Source organism: Saccopteryx leptura, chromosome X (assembly GCF_036850995.1).
Source record: "Saccopteryx leptura isolate mSacLep1 chromosome X, mSacLep1_pri_phased_curated, whole genome shotgun sequence".
NCBI classification, from domain to species: Eukaryota; Metazoa; Chordata; class Mammalia; order Chiroptera; family Emballonuridae; genus Saccopteryx; species Saccopteryx leptura.
The window spans coordinates 35,618,498-35,638,519 of NC_089516.1; positions in this window are offsets into that span (position 1 = coordinate 35,618,498).

Below are 20,022 nucleotides of genomic sequence, written 5' to 3' on the forward strand. Positions count from 1 at the left end.
TGGAGTGAGTTGGCCCCAGGCGCTGAGGATGGCTCCATGGCCTCCGCCTCAGGTGCTGAGAAGAGCTCACTTGGTGAGCAATGGAGCAATGCACCAGATGGGCAGAGAATTGCCCCCTCGTGGGCTTGTTGGGTAGACCTTGCTCAGGACACACGCGAGAGTCTGTCTCTGCCTCCACTCTTCTCACTGAATTAAAAGAAAGAGGAAACAGAGAAAAACCATAGAAAACGACTCAACTAAAATAGCAAACAGAAACATGAGGGAAAAGAAACAAGGAGACACAGAGCAATAAAAAAACAAATGACAAAATGGTTGTAGTAAGTCTTCATTTAGCCATCAGCACACTCTAAATGTAAATGGACTGAACTCACCAATTACTTAGTACTATACACCCAACCTTGGAGCAACAAAATATACAAAGCAATTATCAACAAACTAAAATGGAGAAATTGACAATAATATAATAATAGTAAGGAACTTTAATAACCAACTTACAAAAATGGACAGATCATCCAGACAGAAAATAGCAAGGAAATATTGGCCTTAAATGACACATTAGACTGGATGGACTTGACTTAATATCTATAGAACTTGCCATCATATACCAAGAGATGGGGAAAATATCACCGTGAGATGGTTTGGAATTTGAGTGGTTGGCGTTGGTGAGACAGTGCGTGTGTTATCATTTGTTTGTAGAGTGGTTTCATCAAGGCAAATGGGAGATTGTCACAGCCATTATTGTCTGAAAATTTACGTGATTAATACATGTAAACCACGTGAAGCAGTGTCTGGAACATAGTAAGTGCTAGCTATTACTGCATATTAAAAGCATATATGTCAAGCAGCCAAAGAGAGGACAGGTGGATTCTGCAGCTTGGCCCTTACCAACCTTTGTCTAGTGCGCCTTTTTCAGCTCCACACAGTAGAGAAATAAAAACTGCACTTCCTTCGCTCATTTTGGAAGTAGCATTGTGGACACTGTTCAGGTTTGGCCACCTCATTGCACTTACACGTGATTTGGAATGTAAAATGAGGCAAAAGTCTGCTTCTGGCCCTTCTTTCTGCAACTCACCAAGATCAGAGTTTCCATGTAAGTATCAGAGAGTGTCTGTGTGTGCTGAGGGGCAGGGTTTAAGCAGTGGTGGTGTGCTGGGCCATCTTGGACCTGCTGGTGATAGCAGACTACTAGCATCGTTTTGTAGTGACGTCATATATTCAGCTTGAAATTGGCTGTGGTGGCAGTGTATGTGTACACCATGGTGATCAGCAACTGCTACAAACAAGGGTTCCTCCCTACCTCTGGAGAGCACATTGTTATAGTTCAGCAGCACACGCCTGGGTCCAGGGTATCCTTTATTGTGTCTGTGCAGATCTAGCAGCCAGTGTGGCTCTGGAGCCTAAATACTTTCTGATAACTTGGACCATAGCAAGGGGTACGTGTTCCTGGAACCAATGGTGGAGCTGGTACCTTCCTGATTCTCTACCTTCCTTATAGCCTGGGTACCGCCGCCCTTGGCAGGTCATTTCTGTGGTGTTCTGAGTCATTCCCAGAGCCTCAGCCTACAACCCATTCTTCTGGCCCTTACAATGTTTGCAAGCACCAGGTTTTCTGTGTTAAACTCCTTGTGTAAAACGAGCCAGAGCAGTTTGAGATATCTGCAAATGAACCACGACTGATACATGAGGACACCCCAAATAATTCTGAGATGCCTGCATCTACTGTGGGAGCGCTAGTCCGGGCACCAGCAGGAAACAACTGGGAACTTTAAAGCATTTGACTGAGGAGTGCTCAACGAAAGGACTATGTAGAGCGGTGTGAGCTAGGACGAGGGACAAATAAGCAGTGGGGAGTGGGAGCTGGCTCATGTGGGCTCCTGAGAGCTAAATCGTCAGAAATTTGAGAACTGGATGTTCAGTGCAGCCAATAATAAAAGCTTATTTTATTTTATTCCCTAAATCACTTTACTGATATATGTTTAATACATAAAAAGCTGTGCATGTTTAATGTCTACAACTCTATGAGTTTGGGGAAAGCATGGCCCTGGGTAACCATCAGCACCATCAGGGGCACAGACATGTCATCAACAAAGGTTTTCTCCCACCTCCTTTACTATTTTTTGTGTATGTGTGGTAAGAACACTTATAATACTTATCACATCAATTTTTATTACATGTCAAACACATCAATTTTTTTTAATTTATTGTGTTAACATCTATTCAAGTGTCCCACTCAATATCACACCCTCACTCCCCAATAACGTGTCCCACATTACACCCTTTGCCCCTCTCCCTCTGACTCCCTCCCTCCTTTCCCTCTGGGATATGCTGTCCTGTTATCTGTACCTACATGTCATGTATATGTAATTTCACTAATCCCTTCACCTCTGATCCTGTCCCCTCATCCCCCTCTGACAGCTGTTGCTCTGCTCTCCATGACCCCGTCTCTGCCTCTATTCCATTCCTCAGTTTACCATGTTCATTAGATTTCACATATAAGTGAGATCATATATTTGTCTTTCTCTGCTTGACTTATTTCACCTAGCATGATAACCACCAGGTCCATCTTTGCCATCACAAAAGGTAACATTTCCTTCCTTTTCACAGCCACATAGTATTCCACTGTGTATATGAACCACGTTTTTTTTTATCCATTCTTCCACTGATGGAAACTTGAGCTGTTACCAGATCTTGGCTATTGCAAACAATGCTGCAATAACGATGGGGGTGCATATCTTCTTTTGAATCTGTGTTTTGTGGTTCTTAGGATATATTTCTAAAAGTGGGATATCTGGGTCAAAAGGCAGTTCCATTTTTAATGTTTTGAGGAATCTCCATACTGTTTTCCACAGTGGCTGCACCAGTCTGCATTCCCACCAGCAGTGCAGGTGGGTTCCCTTTTCTCTACACCCTCACCAACGCTTTTTTGTTGATTTGTTAGTGAAAGCCGTTCTGACAAGTGTGGAATGGTATTATATTGTAGTTTTATCTTGCATTTTTCTGATGATTAGTGAAGTTAATTTTTTCATATGCCTATTGGCCATCTACATGTCCTCTTGGAGAAGTGTCTATTCAGGTCCTTCGTCTATATTTTAATTTGACTGTTTACCTTCCAGATGTTGTTTTAGAAATTCTTTATAAATTTTGGTTATTAACCCCTTATCTGACAAATTGGCAAATACGTTCTTCCATTGTGTGGGCTCTTTCTATTTTGTTAATGGTATCTTTGCTCTGTTAAAGTTTTTTAGATTGATATATTCCCATTTGTTTATTTTGCCCTTTATTCCACTTGCGCGTGGAAATATATCGGCACAAATATTGCTATGAGAGATATCAAAAATTTTAGTGCCTGTGTTTTCTTCGAAGATTTTTATGGTTTCATTACTTATATTTAAGTATTTTATGCATTTTGCATTTACTTTTGTGAATGGTGCAAGTTGATCGTCTAGTTTCATTTTTTTGCAAGTACAGTCCAATTTTCCTAATACCTTTTATTAAAGATACTATCTCTACTCCATTGTATACTCTTGCTTCTTTTGTCAAATATCAATGGACTCCAATTGCATAGGTTTACTTTTGAATTCTCTGTTCTGTTCCATTTATCTGTGTGTCCTGTCCTTATGCCAATACCACGAGTTTTTATTATAATAGCCTTGTAGTATAACTTGATATCAGGAAGCATGATACCTCCCACTTTGTTCTTCATTTTCAAGACTGCTGAGGCTATTCAGGTTCTTTTTGTTTTTGTTGTTTCATATACATTTTTGGAACATTTGATTTAGATCTGTGAAGTATGCCATTGGTATTTTAATAAGAATTGCATTGAATCTATAGATTGCTTTATATAGTATAGAAATTTTAATAATGTTTATTCTTACTATGCATGAACACATATATGCTTCCACTTATTTATATCTTCCTTGATCTCTTTTTTAATGTTTTATAATTTTTCAAGTAAAATTCTTTCACATACTTAGTAAAATTTACTCCTAGTTACTTTATTTCTTTGTTGCAATAGTGAAGGGAATTGTTTCCTTAATTTCTCTTTCTGAGAGTTTATTGTACGTGTATAAAAATGTTACTGATTTCTAAATATTGATTTTATAAGCCTGACACCTTGCCAAATTCATTTATCAGGTCTAGTAGTTTTTTCATTGAGACTTTAGGGTTTTCTATGTACAGTATGATGTCATCAGCAAATAATGACAGTTTTCCTTCTTCTTTTCCAATTTGGATGCCTTTTATTCCTTCTTGTCTGATTGCTGTGGAAAGGAGTTACAGAGCTATGTTGAGTAAGAGTGGTGAAAGTGGGCACCTTTGACTTGTTTCTGATCTTAAAGCAGTGGTTCTCAAAGTGTGCGCCAGGGAGCACTGGTGCACCCTAGAAGATTTCCAGGTGCGCCCTATGGTATTCCAGAGAAATATGTGCCTGTTGGAGACCAAAACACCAACAGGGTATTTGGAGGTTGATTTTGAGTGACAGAGGTGTGGGGAATTGGCTGTAAGCTGACAGTCTACCCAACCCCCCACCTCACTTACCTGATTATGTTACAAAACGCTGTTAAGTTGTGGTGCTGGATTGTTTACACTAACCCCCATGTTCCCCAGAAAGACTGGAGGCAAGTTTCTTCTATCCTTTGTTTGATGTATGGTGGAAGTTTTCTGCACTCACCACAGTTAAGAGTAAAAAGAGAGAATTCTTCAATATATTGATGAGAAAATGAGGGTTTGCCTTTCAAATATATACCCAAACATTGAAGAAATCTCTAGGACACATCAGACTCATGTTTCTCATAAACACAGGAATGAAAAAACAACATATTCATGCCAGAACCTGTTGAATTTAGTAAATCTTACTAAGCATGTATCTATATATATATAAAAAGATACCTTTTTTAATTTTTTAACCCCTCTTTTTTACAAATTCTAAAAAGCATAACTCAAGAAATGTAACATAAAAATGTTTTTTAATGTCAGAATAAATTTAATTTTGTCATTTATTTCATTTAATTACCACAAAAGCACACTTGGACTTTATATTTTTTTCTTTAATATTTGACTTAATTATTAAAACATATTTCTCAGAAATTGGTATATAGCGTGCTTACAATTATTTGTAGACTTTTAAATGCACCCCGACACCAAAAAGTTTGAGAACCACTGTCTTAAAGACATTGTTTTTAATTTTTGCCTAATGCATAGCACATTTTAAATAATTAATACAGTATTGTTGACTATGGGCACTTTGCTGTATAGTGGTCTCCAGAAGTCATTTATCTTCCATAATTATTAAAGTTTTAACTGCATGAATTTAGGATTAAATAAATTACACTTTTAAAAGGTAAAAAACCATTGCTTTTTGCCTGACCTGTGGTGGCACAGTGGATAAAGCATTGACCTGGAATGCTGAGGTCACCAGTTCAAAAACCTGGCTTCCCTAGTGAAGGCATATAGGGGAATTGATGCTTCTTGCTCCTCCCCCACTTCTCTCTCTCCAAAAGGAATAAATAAAATCTTTTTTAAATATTGCTTTCTAATTACTTTACTATATGTTACTGTTAGCTGTGCTCTTGTGGTTAATTTTGTCTATTGGACCTGTATGGTGGAAATATTATATAGTAGTGAGCAAGTACACATCTCTACCCAACACTGTCTTCCATGACATCTGCTGGTGCCTTGAAATTGGCCAGGGTTAGAATACTGACACCACAGAAATTAACAAATGCTACAAACCCGGACTTGGTTTCTTGTTTTGCTGAGGAAGTGATGGAGGAAATGTTAATAAGGACATTAAATGTCTTCAGTTTGTGTTTTGTCTGTAGTTGTTCCATTGTGAAAAGCACAAAAATTTGAGGAAATGCTATTGCCATATTTCAACACTATTTTTGACTCAGAAAAGAAGTTGTTCACGTGACTGATGGATGTGTATATATGTTGTCTCAGTTTTGCCTTACTCATTCACATGAATGAAAATATCAAGAGACATTTGTGTCAGAGCCACACCTATCATCACCTGCAAGCACAGGTTGGCTACAGACACAACAGTTTGTCGAAAGTCAACTAAAGCAATCTGTGAGAATCCATGAGATCTATGAAATTTACAATAAACAGTATTTTATATTTTACTATTATTTTAAATTGTGTGCTACACATTCTTTATGTGGGTCAGAATTATAACAAAATTAGAATTATAATAAACTTATATACATGTGTATATGCATACTTCCACTCCCCCCACTATGCCCACACTCCTAAGAACCAGTTGTTAAACATTTACCAGCATGTCACAGCTACCAAGGGATGGTCAGGTACCAGGGCAAGCCTGGGCCTACAGGGACAGGAATAGGGGTCAGTGCTACTGCATCCTGGGAAGAGCTGAGGAATTCAGCCATTCCCAGAACAGGGAGTATCAGAAAATGTGTGTGGGGGACAAATCGCCCTGGTTCTCAATCCTCACACCTTCTGGTCTCCTGCCTGTGCCCTCCATTGGCTGAGCCAAACAGGCAGCCTATAAAGGGAGTTTCCCGAGTAGCGCCATTCACCTGGGCAGCCGACAGGGCACAGCAGAGCTGGGGAAGGTCAGTAACCAGAACAGCAGGAAGAAGGGTTGCCCAGTGATAACAAACAGGGACCTAGACATGGCCGCTGTCACTTCCTGGGCCTGAGGTGTGAGGGGTGGGCCTGGCACAAGAGGGTGAGCAGTCAGCAGCACTGATAAGGAAAGCTGGGAAAGCACTGTCCCCCAGGCAAGGAGGGGAAGGGTGAAGGTGAAAGAAAGTAAAATAGCCATCATCACAGATCTTGAACCCGAAAGCTCCTTGGACACCAGGAGCTCCAGGAGGGCACTTGGATTTGAATTATTTAAAAAATATTTATCACAAAATCTTAGTTTACTGTCTCTGTCCTGGCCCTCACCTAAGATGACCTGTGAGACCTTGGTTCCTCCTCCTGTCATACCTCTCACAACAGCTAGTATGGATTATCATCAGTGAAAACGTTGTTTCTATGTTTGGTCACATAAAACCTCGGCTCCCTGTTAAAAATAATCACATAGAGAAAGATAAAGTCAGCGAGTAGCACTCTGCTATGGACTGAATGTTCGAGTCCTCTCCCAGCAAAATTCATATATACTGAAGCCCTGACCCCCACCAACATGGTATTTGGAAGCGGGGCTTTGGGGAGGCAATAGAGCTGAGATGAGGTCGTGAAGGCGGGGCCTGCCGTGATGAGTGACCAGCCATGAACACACTTCTCAGCACTAATCTCCGAATTTGGGGGGGGGAGACTCCTTTTCTTGGAAGTCACATGCTTCCCCATCTGATGTTTTGCTTCATCTTTGGTTTTATGTGGGGGTGGTGGGAGGGGTTGTTGGGGTGAGGCAGTAGCCCTTATTGCATGCCTGGCACAGCGTGATTTGGGAGCTGCTGTCAAGGCCGTGGGAGTGGAAAACTCTAGTTAATCTCCTGTCATGGGGAGGGGGTGTCTCTGTGGGCACTTGGGCACTTTCACAGCACGTCCTTGGTAAAAGTTTCTGGGTTGGCCCAAGGGAACTGGTTGGGACAGGAGCTCATTAGTACATTTTTTTCAGAAATACTGTTATTCTCAGAATCCTAAATGTCTGAAGCGGGTGGAGATATTTTAATACGACTCAGTTTCCCTACGTGCCCTCCGACACTCACCATTTACCAATGGACACAGAAGGCCCACAAGGACCTGGACCAGTTCTTCCCCTCAGGGCACAGCTCTCCCAGTCCTAGCCATGGTGTCCCTGCAAGGCTAAGTTGGTCACATCTTGACCCTATTTCTCTGCCACATTCGCCCTATCTTTCTGCTTCCCTCTGTCTACACTCGTTCTGCCACCCTGAACTTAGCCCATTCAGGGGCCGAAGCACCGGGGTCTTTTACGTTCACTCTCTCCTCCAAGATGGAGAGGGTCTGCAGTGTGGGCCTCAAGCACAGAGAGGGGCACCGAGAAGAGGAGCTTCGTGAGGGGGCCAGTGTCTCCCTAGCAACGGGGTCTTCGAGAAAGGGCAGAGTAGGTGGCAAGGCTGGATTTGTGGGAACCAATCCCATGGCAGGAGCCTCCCCAAGGTCTGTGTGCGCAGGCGCTGCGTGCGGAGGGCCGGTCTCTTAGTGGTGAGCGCACGGTGTGTTGGCGTTTGAGGCCCGCGAGCTGCCATGGAGGCCCCCGAGGACGAGGACAAGGAAGGCTCAGGCAGTGTGGTGCGTGGTGCTGGACCACCCAGTAGCCCACGGGGGAACCCCGTGGGCCCTGGAGACACAGGCAGTGTGGCAGGGGAGAGCGCAGCAGCTGAGGGCGCTCCCCAGGGCGAGGAGGTATCCATGGACTCGGGGCAGGCTGCACAGGCCACTGCCTCGGACAGACACCTGAAAAGCCGAGGGATGGTGTTGTATCTTTTTCAAGTAGTCTCCTTTTCCCCATGGAAGTAAAGGGTGAGGGGATGGACAGGAGGTAGGGGGACACAGGAGGATGGGCAGGACAGGCTTTGCGGGCTGGTAGGAGCAGGGTAGACTTCTGTGGGGACCTAGGGGAAAATGGGGACCCAGGGTGGCCAGGGGAGCAGCTGCGGTGGCCTGGAGGCATACGGGTGGTCTGAGAGGGGCTGTGACGCAGAGGTCCTTGAAGGGTCATCCTGGGGGGTGGGCTGAGAGGCAGCCTGGGGAAGCCCGGCCTCTTGACAGCATGGGGGCCTGAACCATGAAGTCTGTGCGGATGGTGCACTTTCCTTAACTCCAGCAGCGCCATGACAGTGCCTTTCCAATCCTACCTGCATGCGGAGGTAGCCCGCAGTGTCCTGAGCGAAGGTGTTGAGCCCTACCGAGGGACGGTGCATTGGGAGCTCACAGTGACTGGCAGTCGGCTGAGTGTGTAAGTTCTAGAAGGGACTCGGTGGGAGTAGCAGCAGGAGGAGGTTGGGTCAATCTCTGCTTGTCGGGCACTCTATTGGAGATGTGCAGACAGCCAAGGGCTGGTGGAAGGAGGGCCCTGGGGCCCAGGTCTGTCACAGCCTGCGGACCTCTCTAATCAAGTGGTAAGTCTAACTGCCACCTGGGGGGAGGGGTGGGCGTGAGGAAGGCCAGGAGTTATGGCCTCTATACTGATATTCTTTTCCCCTCTTAGCCGATTAATTGCTGAAGATTCTGACCTCTTGCACAATGCCGTTGCCTCCTTGATGAACCGGCTTTCCATGATGTTTCAGAACATACAGCTCTTTGAACCCCGGCCTTTTACCACATTTCAGTGCTCAAAAGGGGCCTGAGGCCGCAAGGGTATCCTGTCCTGGGTAATGCATCGTTACCTTGGACCATTATTTTTGCAGTAGTTGCCACTTTACTTGTGGGGGGCCCAATTGTTTGCATGTACTGGCCCTTTGGCACTCTGCCCTCTTGTTTTAATTGGTGCTTAAATATTGCCTTCGGCAGATAATAAAACTGAGCAGAGATGTGGTATCCGAGTTTCTTTCCCACGTCTAGATTTTATTGCCTTTGTCCTTGGGTTGGAGGGAACGTTCTGCAGTTCAAATATTCAAGTAGTACAAGCAGTTGAAACAGTTTAGGAAATGAAAGAAAATGAAAATTACTGGGTCTTCTCTTCCAGCATTAACTACTGTCAGCATTTTAAAATACTTTTATACTTTTAGAGTTCTAGGTCTACATTAAATATATATAACAGTCATTGAACAAGTTAAGTTTTGCAAAGTTAGCACTAATTATTTTCCTGAAATTTTCTCATCCAACATCTGAGCCTTCACTCTGTCTAAAAATTATTCAAAAACATCTTATTGAATGGATGCATAGAAGATGTATCATAATGTAATTGTTCAATGCTTAAATCATATTCATTTATCCCTATTATACAGAATGTTTTAATGGGATTAGTGTGTATAGGCCTCTGCATGAATGCTTGTTTTCTTAAGATAGACTCCAAGAGGTAAAGCTACAATACAAACTAGCTCTCCGGAGACTGTGCCACCCCCACCAGAATGCTGGTTTTCCCACATCCCTGTCACTGCTGCATTTGTTTCCTGCCGTAAATAATAAATAAATAACCCAGTTTGCATGAGCATAGCAGAGAATCCAGAAACACTAGACTAAGAATTTTGTGCTTTACTGCCCCTGTTTCAGATCAGAGAAGAAAAGTGCCAGGACAACTGGTTAATTGTTTGGGGAGGAAAGGAGGCAGTGTAGTGTAGTCTTAGGAAAATATAATTAAAAACAAAATTATCTTTCTGGAGGCACTATGCGATGTACTTTACCTACATTATTATACATAATTCTCACAACAACCCGTTAAGCTAGGTGCTGTTACACAGTTTATAGGCTAAGAATTGAAGCTCAGAGAAGCTAAGTGACTTTCTCAAGGTCACTCAGCTAGGAAGTGGCAGAGGCAGAACTTGAATCTTGACCTGTTTGATTCAAGCACCCACTCCCTTGGCCACAGTGTCATACCAACCTGAGCACTGCCACGTGAAGCCGCCAGGAAGCTGAGAGAGTGAGTTTCCTTTTGATGGCTCTGGGGAACCTCCATGTGACTGAGGAAAAATGGAGGAGTGAACAAATGCAGGAAAAGTAGAAGAGAAACGCAGGGTGCCAAGAAGCCCAATCCAGGCTTCCCAGTGCTTCCTTATTCTCCCAGGTCCTCTTACACCTTGAAACCTTATTTGACGTCTTTGAAATGGATGGACAATGGTGATACCTGTTTCCCTGCCCACCCTTCCCTGTCTCCTCAACTCTGAAGAGGGCTCTTTTCAGGTACTTTCAGGAGCTATGAAATAAAAAATAGAACAGCAGCTTCTGCCAACCTAGAAAAAGTCTCCACACAGGTAGAAGGAAATGTTTATTACTGAGTGAATATTGCACCAAAATCTGATGTACATCACAGGCAATCTGCCAAGAGATTCCAAAGACAAACACAAATCTAACCCCTATATATACCAAGCAGATATAACTGATTACATATATAGTCCCAAGATATACATATTAGTCCTCAAATAAGAGGACTTGACACCACCAGGTCTCCCACATACTTCATCTGAAATTTACCTGGCAACTGGGGTGCCATATGTATCAGTACACCAGTGTTTGGACTGAATGTTTGTGTCTCCCCCACTCCTCCAATTCATATATCGAAGCTCAAAACCCCAGTGTGGTGGCTGTCTCTGGAGATGTGGCCGTTTGAGAAGTAACTAAGGTTAAATGAGGTCCTAAAGACCAGTGTCCTTATAAGAAGACATCAGAGCTTACCTGCGCTCTCCCCTCCCTCTCTCCCTCTGCACGCACTGAGGAAAGGCCATGTGAGGACATAGGAGAAGGTGGCTGTCTACAAACCAGGAAGAGAGTCCTCACCAGAAACTGAATCTCCTGGCACCTTGATTGTGGTTCTAGCCTCCAGAACTATAAGAAAATACATTTCTGTGGTTTAAGCACCCAGTGTGGGGTATTCTGTTAGAGTAGCTTGAGTAGACTAATACAATTGGCTTTCTGCATGGGAAAAATAAATGTCTCATATCTTTATGACAGGATCTAGTTTTGCAGCTTGAAGCCAGGTGCCCACTGAAGTTAGACTTCTACCCTCCCACAGAAACTGAGTGATAGGGACACAAGTTTGCTTGATGTTTACATTTTGAAGAGATGTTTCCCAGTTACTTGAAAAGATATTCTTGGGTCATAAACCTGGCAAGAAGCTTTATTATTCTTTAAAAATATTTACATTTTTGCCAGACTAGTGGTGGCGCAGTGGATAGAGCATCAGCCTGGGACGCTGAGGATCCAGGTTTGAAACCCCACAGTCACCAGCTTGAGCATAGGCTCATCTGGCTTCAATGCAGGCTCAAGAACTTGAGCATGGGACTGCCGGCTTGAGCGTGGGATCATAGAGATGATCTCATGGTTCCCGGCTTAAGCCCAAAGGTCCCTGGCTTGAAGCCCATGATTGCTGGCTTGAGCCCAAGGTCACTGACTTGGGCAAGGGGTCACTGGATTGGCACCTATGAGAAGAAATCAACAAATAACTGAAGTGCCACAACTACGAGTTGATGCTTCTCATCTCTCCCTTTTCCTGTGTCTGTCTGTCTGCCTCTCTCTCTCAATTCTGCTAATAAATAAAAAACTATTTACATGCTTTCAAAGAGAAACTTACAGGTTTTCTAAAGTAAATGCTTCAAGACAGGAGAACGAATGTGTCTCTTCTCCTATTTCAGCGAAGAGAATTAAGCCTTTTTTTTTTTCCCCCTCTGGTGAGAATCCAGGAGGCAGACAGACAGACTCCTGCATGTGCCAGACTGGTATTCCCACCCCCGGTATGCCCACTAGGGGGTGATGCTCTACCCAATCCAGGGCGTTGCTATCCTCCAACTGGAGCCATTCTAGTGCCTGAGGCAGAGGCCATGGAGCCATCCTCAGCGCCGGGGCAAACTTTGCTCCAATGGAGCGTTGGCTGCAGAAGGGGAAGAGAGATAGAGAGGAAGGAGAGGGGAGAGGGTGGAGAAGCAAATGGGTACTTCTCCTGTGTGCCCTGACTGGAAATCAAACCTGGGACTTCCACGTGCCAGGCAAACACTCTACTGCTGAGACCATCAGCCAGGGCCAAGCCTCTTATTTTAAATTTTTACATGTACTTAAAATAGCTCTCTCTAAAAATATGTGTATCCTACAAATTTGCTAAACCCTCCTCTAATTAGTCTAGTCGTTCTTTGTAGACCATCAGCTTTTCTCTGTAGGTGATCATATATGTAAAGAAGGCAGTTTTTCTTTCTTTCCATCCTCAATGCCTCTATTGCTTGATTTCTCTCCTCATTGTTGGTTGGATTTTTCTACTTTTGTAGTTTTTATTGGATGCCAAACATAATTTTTCCGAGTGCTGGATATCTTTATAATCGTAAACATACAGTGTAGGGCAAAAGTAGGTTTACATTTGTATGTGAAACACAGTGTTTATTTTTGTATTATTATTTATGAATTGTTGTGTTATTTGCCATACGAAAAACTGTAAACCTACTTTAGTTCAACCTGTATTTTTTTTAGCTTTCTTCTGGGTGCTGTACAGTGACTTGGAAACATTTTAAAATAAAATATGTATTTCCGATGGCTTTAGGCGACCCTTGTGTTTTGGTCGTTCGACCCCCGCTGGGGTCGCGACCCACAGGTTGAGAACCGCTGCTTTAGAGTCTGGATTTGAAGATTTGCTGCGTGGGCCTTTTCTGTGTAGGAGTCCCTTTTTCTCACACTACTGAGGCAGGACCCTTCGGAGCATCCTACCAGATGCCTCCCAAATTATAAGGTCTGCCATCCTGGCCGGTAGGGACAGTCAGTAGTCCCTGTCCTGCTTGAGCACTGGGCATTGTCACCTTTCATCTCTTCAGGTGGTTCTTCCCCCAGCCTCACATAGTTTCCTCACATGCTTGTGCTGATCAGTGGTCTGTGGAATATTCCAGCGGGATCCTTTGAGGATACGTGTGGTCCTCACTCTGTGCCACTTTTTTGCCTAGTCCTCTACACCACAAACTGGGTGCTGAGAATTTCAGTTCCATGTCCTAACTCAAGTTATCTGTAGGGAAAACAACTGTGTTTGGCTTGCTCACTTGCACTTTCCATGATTAGTGTGTGAGCACGAGGCAGACCCAGGTGGGTGACGCCTATGTAAGGCTAAGGGTGCTTGCCCTGAGGGCAGATTGTGAATATCTAGCCAGCCACTACAAGGGACCATTTTCCTGTTTGCCCAACTGCTGCTGTGAGAGGTGGTGGTTTTCACCCTGTTTGCTCATCCACCATTGCGAGAATCTATTAAATGGAAATGGCCCAACACTTTCCATCTCCACAGTTCCTTTACCATCTTCTCGAATCCAGTGTGAACCTGCCTGGCCTCGACCATCAGCATTACATATGGTGCTGTGAGTAGGATTCGGATCAGATCGGTATGGAGCCACTAGCACCCTTGAAGGGTGGAATAGAGGAGTGGCTGTTGTTCTCCAGCATACGGTTCTCTTTAGCTATCCTGTTGGGGGCCATAGGCTGCGTGTTTTTATATCCCTGCCAGAAGAAACCAAAAGCTCTGTGCAAGACTCTGCATGAGCTCAAAAGCTCTAGGATGAGCTGCGGACTGAGTGCAGACAGTGGCCTGAACCACAACAGTTTTTGGAGAAGGAGACTGACCAATTTTGAGAACTCCAGTGAGCTACAGGCTGAGAAATAACAACAGCTTGAACTTGAACCATTGATGAAGAAGGAATTGCAAGTTCAAGAGCTCTAGTTTCCCTAGAAGCTGAACACTGTTACTGGCAGTTGTTAAAGAAACAACTATGGGTTCAAGAGCTCAAGAATCAGCTTTAGGCCAAGGGCTGGCAGCCACAAGAGCCAAAGCAGTTGCTAAAGATGGAGCTGCATTTGTGCCAGTGGAGTGGCTCTGAGTCTGTGGTGGCAGGCATTTCTAACTCCTTGGAGGAAGAGGAGGGTCAGGCTAAATCTGCTGTCACCAGACTCAGTGCCCACTGGTGTTCACCCAGAAGGTAAAAACCCAGCATCCAAAAGTGCCTCAGGGGCAGGTACAACAGCCTCTGCAAGTAATGGAGCACTTTGTGGTCTAGCCCTATACACAGATAGAGTTAATGGAGTTAGGGGAGAAATTCAGGCAGAAATCCACCGAGTCCCTGGAAGCTTGGTTGCTACGGTTGTGGGACATAGGGTTGGATTGCATCATGCTCTCCGGAGCAGAGATGGAAAAATTAGCTGCCATTACCACACACTCTTTCTTGAGGCAGTGTCTTTAGAATTGCCATGACAACACAAGAAACCATACCCTATTAGAATGGATGATGAGCAGCCATGGCTCAATTTGTTCAAGTGCATTGGCCCGGGCAATGAGGATAGCTCCCTGGAGCCTGCACCTCAACTGCTACAAATATTTTGGTTGCTAGTATGGCACCAGATGGGCAGAACTTTCTGAAAGTAAATGCAGGCAGGGGTAATTTAAAATTATGAATATTTACAGTAAGCTAGAAATCATTCCTTGGAATACTTTAACCATATGAAAATTTTCCAACACTACTTTAAAAAGGTATATGTGTCCCTGGCCAGTTCGCACAATGGTTAGTGTTGGCCTGGTGTATGTATGTCCCAGATTTGAATCCTGGTCAGGTCACACAGGAGAAGCGACCATCTGCTTATCTCCCCTTCCTGTTCTTGTTCTCCCCTTTTTTCTTTCCTGAAGCTAGTGGCTTAATAGTTTGAGTGCAGGCCATGGAAGCTGAAGATAGCTTCGATGATTAGAGCATTGGCCTCAGGCACTAAAAATAGCTTCAGTGGATTAAAGCATCGGCCCAGACGGGAGTTGCTGGTGGCTGCCAGTAGGGGTACATGCCAGGGTACATCTCTCTATTTCCCATTCTTACTTGAAAATAAATAAATAAACAAACAATCAAACACACAAATAAATAAATAAATTATATGTATGTGTGAGTATCAGGCATAGTTTCATAAAACTCTTTGTTTTGGCAGGGGTGAATTGAGAAAATCTGTTTGAAGTGCACTGATGAAGTAGACAGAATCCTGGGCCAGGCTGTCTGCCCTCTCATTGTCTGCTCTGACACTGGATCACAGAAAGTGGATATGACAATTCTTCCCGAGGGTCTCACAGAAAGCAAATGTGATTCCCTGCCTCCCCTGTGAGCTCCTCGCTGCTGAATCCAAAGGGCAAAGATGGAAACTGCTTTCAGGATCTCTCACTATGTTTAGAGTGCAATGCCACAAAGGCAGGAAAACCTTCATGTGGGAAGTGAAAGTGAGAAATGTGGAAAGTTGGAGTCACATGACAGAGACGGGGCTTAACAGCCCGGGGAACAGCCAGGAAGGATCATTTCTTTGAAAAGATCTGGCTGTCAGATTACTAGGACACAGAAGAGGCGTAGAGGCAGGCTGGTTTCTCTCAGATGAGGGTGAACATTTTCTCTCCCATTCTGATGTTGGAATCCTACAATTATTAAACATGTGAAAAGCCTCCTATGTCTGTTCTTCTCTCATTCTCGCTTTAGGACAAAAGTTGAAAAGCACCAGGGAATAAGTGAGGTGTACTTGAAGCCAGTGGTTCTCAAACTTCAGAGACATCAGGACATGTGCCCCACCCCCTTCTAGTGGGCTCTATCCCCAGATTGCTAGGCTCTACCTCCAGGGTTCCAGAGTATGCATCTCTAGCAAGTTCCAGGAGATGCTGATGCTGCTGGTCCACAGGTACAACCTAGAGAAGAGCTGCTCTAACCACGTGCACCTGTCCATGGTAACCGAAATGAACCAGTTTTGAATCGAGTTAGTTCTTTCCACTGTCTACCCTCCTCATCCGAGATTGGGATGGTCAGATCTTCTCACCCCATTGTTGGTTGGAAGAGACGGATGTATTTGCCTTTGTTTCTTCTCTCTTCCCTCCTTATCTCTTACTGGATGTAGAAGGAACTGACTGGCTAGGTCTTACTCATTGTTCGTGTCTCCGCTGAGATGTCACTTCTCCCCTAACAAGAATTGGTCAGGTACTCTTCCTGGGTGATTTTGCAGGCCCTTGAACCTCTCCCAATATACTGCGTGTCACTTTGTATTATAATAGTCTATTCCCTTTTCTGTCACTCCCATCCTATAGTGAACCCCTTGAGGCCATGGACTGTCTGGGAGGTTGCTGGTAGTGAGTCTTGGTGTAAGGTAATAAATTCTTGAATTCTAAAAACATAACAATAAAGAAGAAAGAATGGAAATGAGAGGTATTGTAAAGGAACATTTCTCTTAGTCCCCGTTCCACAACAGGAGTCTACAAATGTTTATTCAATGAAATGGAAATAGTAACAGAGCTTTTTGACAGATGGGATTATTAGGGTAAGTTGAGATGGGATCTAACTTTTTGTGAGCCCCTAATATGTGCCAGACACCAATAGAATGCAAAGTGGGAAGTGGCATTGACTTAGAGGGGAGCGGGCATAGGAATGAGTTTGACAGTATTCAAGTGGTACCCATGTGTAGGTGCACACCTGGGGATTTATTGATTATAAATTTCAGCACAGTAGTTAGGAGCGCAGTCAACAGCACAGATGTAAGAGTCAGACACATGCCAGCTGTCACACCAAGCTCTCAGATCTCATCATTCTAGTGCAAGTCAGTCCAGACATTTTCAACCAAAAAGAATACTTCTGACAAAGCCCAATGAAGCACTGGGTGGCTGGGCCTGCCAGCCCCACCCACCTGTTCATATGCACAGAAGAATCAGAGAGATGCCCAACAGGGCAGTCATTAGGGCCCCTCCCCCGGATATCCTGACGTATCAACCTTCACTTTCTCTTTTCCCTCTTCTTCACCCTGAGGAGCACTGGCTGCGCTGGTTGAAATGGTGGGAGAAAACCATTGCAGGTTTTTCGGTCCAGCCTCAGGGTGAGAAGGGGCCTAAGACATTGAGAGGTGAGTTTGAGTGAGTAAAACAAAAGTGTCCCGAGGCCCTTTTCCTGTGCCACCACACTATCTTCCTCCTGCCCTTGAATGACAAGATAGTGACCCCCAATGCTAACTCCTCTTATTTACAACTTCAGAGGAAAAAAATGTGTAAGCTATTCCCAGGAGAGTAACTTGTGGGAATGAGTCCTGATCATCCATCACACGATGAAACCAGGGCTTTAGCCACCCTGGCCATTTTGCATCAGTGAGTGAGACTTCTGAAATGGGAAAGGACTTGCAAGGCATCTGAATAATGGAAGAAATCACATGAGAGCAGAGATTTGATGGCAGAAACATAAAACTGTGGCAATGTCACACATTCCTTAAGTAAAAATAAAATGCAAGTTATACATGAGGAGCAAGGTTTGCAACATACATAAAAAATAATCAATAGTCTTGCAGGTCATTAAGACAAACAGTAAATAGTCTATTTTAAAAAAATGTGGACAAAGGATTTTCTTCCCCCAATGGCTGCAAGCAGGTGAATGCTGCACTCACCTACTCCTGGCCCCAAATACGACTCACAACCAAAACATCCAGCATACAACTGGAATTGAAGGACAGCTCAACCAAACCATTTTAGCCAAGGATTTACAGAAGCCACAGAGAGACTGGTAAGGAGGGTGGAGGCATGGGACAGGCTGGCCCTTGCACCCACGAGCAGTGGCTGAAAAGCCAGAGGAATATCCTGTTCAGGGAGCTCCCTCTTTCCAGGAGAGTGAGGAGTCTCAAACCTACACAAAGATCCTGTTGGGAAAATAAGTGTGTCAATTGTGATTTTTATGTTTGCTCACTTTTATTGTTAAAAATGGCACTGCTCTGAAATGGCCAATTACACTCCTGCTTGGGAAGGGGCTTTGTTATGCTAATGTGTGCTGAAGGGGGGGTCTTTGTGGGCCCTGTTACATCCAGGAGACAGACCACAGCAAACCCAAAGTGAATTTTATAAGTTTTATTGCAAACCTGTGCAGGGACTGCAGTCAACCCACGCAAGGGAACACTGCAGCCCCGACCTTCTAAAATGGCTCCTGTTTATAGGGTGGCTATCTAGGCTGAGCAAGTAAGCAGCGTTTACAAGGGCGAGAGGGGTGCGGTTAGCTGATCTCATTCTTGGCTAAGTCTCTAGGGTAGGGCTTCCTTGATCTGGGGACATAGAGTTCAGTGGAAAATATTGCTACATTTCTAATGGTTGTTTATCTTTTTTCCTCCAGCCATGTACTGGATGTACTCAGTTTTCATGGCTGGTGGCCTGCATCGCTTGTCCTAAGATGTCACTTTCCACCGTTTTCTTCTTACTCGTTCAAATCATTGAACTTCGGTATTGCTCATCTGAACTGGGTATAATCTGGTAGGGTTGAGCTAAGACTATACGTCTTACAGTATGTATTCTTTCTCGAACAAATGCTGTGGTGCAACCGCAACAAAGTGGAACTGGACCCTAAACTGATGTAATCAATTTGGGTTTTATTCACTGGCCAGTGATCAGCCTACTACGCCTCTCACAATGGTCAGCGATGAGCTTAGGGGGAGAGGGGTATTTATAGGCGAAACCTACAAGGTTACAATGTTTTCAGCACGTTTGTACAATATCTTTGTAAAAGCACACAAGTACACACTGTTCTAAGATAATAAACTACCTTCCTGCAATATCTGCAGGGCTGATACACAAGGAACGCATCCTGCCTTTGCTAGCAAGATTAGATTTGCTGAGGCTCATGAGAATTTTCTACTTTAGCTGTAGCTATAAACTAATTGGGTCAGGGGTTCTCCCTAGTATGTGCTGGCATGCTGATAGTGTGCCCTTAATACTACAAGCTTTATGGCTTGAATTCTCTTTTGTACATACTGCATGAGGCAGTTGATAATACACGAACCAATGATGACCCCCCTACTATAAGTAAAACGAGGGGTCCAGTAAGAGCAGTAAGTAACGTAGTGAGCCAAGGGGATGAAGAGAATAAATTCTCATACTAATTTCTTTCTGCCTTGCATTTTTCTTCTCTGTACTAACTTCCGACAACTTGCACAAACCTTCTGCAACCTACATAGACCTTTAATTTTTATGAACTTTCTTATCTATTTAAAATTAACTGGCTTTATAATAACTTACTTTCTCCCTTTTTTGTTCTAAAGTATTTCTATACCTTATACCTTTTATTACTAAAACTACAATTTCCTTTTAGTCAGAACTCTTAATTTTAAAAATCTTAACCTTTACCTTTAGTGACAACTAAGCTGGCAATAAGTAATTTTCTTTAAAGTATACTTCCTCTTGGAGGTGTCCTCCCTCTAAGTAGCTAGTATTTATAGGTTAACTGTAAGTACATATATATTTTTTATTACCTTGTAGCTTCCCTTCTAACTAAGGGACTTATAGTAGTACATGTATTACCTTTTTTTTTTCTGAAGCTGGAAACGAGGAGAGACAGTCAGATAGACTACCGCATGCGCCCGACCGGGATCCACCTGGCACGCCCACCAGGGGCGATGCTCTGCCCACCAGGGGGCGATGCTCTGCCCCTCCGGGGCATCGCTCTGCCGCGA